Raw genomic sequence first — 2,061 nt, 5'->3', positions numbered from 1 at the left:
AGAGCCGAGACAAGAAGAAGCGAGTGGACCAACCAATCAGCCGAACCGATGGCCGATTGGGCCACTGGGCCAGGCCAGCCAACGCTGGGTTCTCTCCGTAGCCCGTCGTAGCCCCCGCAGGTGAGAGCAGCTTGTGTTGTGTTCCATCCTCTCATCACCGGTGGTCATCTATCTATCCAACACTCCAACAGGATGGATAGATGATTATTAAAGCTCATTTGAACCGTATCGATCCCGTGTGTCCATCATGTATGTAAATTGTATCCACTCGACAGTGGACAGCACTACTGGAATCTCGTTTTTTTTTTCTGTGGGTGCAAAAACCCATGGAAAAATTTGAATACCGTCAGAAAAATATTTTTCTCACGGTGTACCGTTAGAAAATAACCCACAGAAATAGAATGACAGAAAAATCGACTTTTTCTGTGGTTCACCGTCAGAAACAATTCTTCTAGAAGTTGAACCCATAATATTCTGTTGTTTCTATCGGTTACCATTTTGTGAACCTGGATTTTTTCGAAACAGGTTGCCCCCCTTTCCATTACTACAATGGAAACTGTGGACAAAGCGTGAATTTAAGTCCTACACTCTTAATGAATTGAAACTGTGGCGACATGAAGAAATAAAAAAGTTCGATTATTTCTCATCTATCTAATCTATCTATCGGGGCACTGAAGCTTCAATTGTGTATCCACCTTGCAATTTGATAAACAATTGAGAGGAAAATTCAATAATTGCACATACTCTGTATCCAATGTGCTGATTGGGACGAGTTTGATACTGAGGTATGCTGTGCTGTGCTGTGTATTCTAGCGGAAGATATTGGCAATTCTAATGGGATTTTTTTCTGTTGCAGGTCCAGAAAAGACTCTTCCAACTAACAGTTGCATACAAAATTGGAAATAAAAACAGCTTCTCAATAGATGCAGCAGTTCGAAACATAACCTTACAAATTACTGTGACACAAAATATGTCTGTTCTTTGGCTCATCACTTCCCAATACCATAACTTAAATATCTATCCAATCACATTGGACCAAATATGTATACCGTAAAAAATAAGCGTTACGAATAATCTGCTGCTTTTAAAAATAAATTTATAACATCAGAAAATCTAGAACACAAGTTTTTTCTCTTTAATGTAAACGAACATGTCTAACAGCAGTCTAATCATACGCATCTCAAATTGTAAAGAGCGGAAATATTGTTTTGATGTGGAAAGTAGTATAGGAGATTTATAGACTCACACAAATGGATTTCTGGTCTTGCAGCAGCTGTTGCATCAATAAGAACTGTAACTTTCTCATAGTCCAGTGCTACAGCATCAAAGACAGTCTGCCGAATGCAATTTGGTGTCTGAACTCCTGAAAATGAACACATACATGTACAAGTAGCATGATGATGTACGATGTGATGCTTGACCTCTCAAGCAGAAAAGAAAGGATTGCATCTTTGTTTCAAATTGTCACACAAGTCCTAACTCTTAGCATCAATCGGAGCACAAAAACAAGCTCAGATACAGGTGTCAGCTTAGCTAATATATTGAATTAAAAAAAGTCATGTTCTTCTACAAATAGCAATGCAAAAATCACAGAGCTCTATTGAACTGAGCTAACAGAAAAGAAACTATTGGTCATTCCAGATCCATTAGAGAGCAGTATGTCAAAAGCACAAGAACTACATATATTTCACCTGGAGCAAAAGAACTAGAGAAATGGCTCAGATTTACCCATTATCTGCATGACAACTGCAACTTAATTTCACCTGGAACTTAATTTAATTCTCTCTCTCTCTAATGGGAATTGAACTGGCCACAGAACTGGTTGCTTGTACTGGTACAAGCCATCCTAGTTAAGTAACAAACAGAACAAAATATCCCAAGTACCAGCTCATAAGGTGCTAAAGTGCAGAACTTCTCTAATGGAAACTTGATTCATCACAGCCACTCAAGAGTAGTACAAAACAAAAAAAGTCACAAGGCATAGTTAGGGAAGGGGAGAGCAGCGCGGCACGAGACTGGGGTTTCATATCATCTCAGCTCTGCAAATATCACATATCAAAA

This window comes from Miscanthus floridulus, chromosome 10, assembly GCF_019320115.1.
Source record: "Miscanthus floridulus cultivar M001 chromosome 10, ASM1932011v1, whole genome shotgun sequence".
Classification (NCBI taxonomy): Eukaryota; Viridiplantae; Streptophyta; class Magnoliopsida; order Poales; family Poaceae; genus Miscanthus; species Miscanthus floridulus.
The sequence above is the reverse complement of the archived record's forward strand: the minus strand, read 5'-3'. Positions refer to the sequence as shown.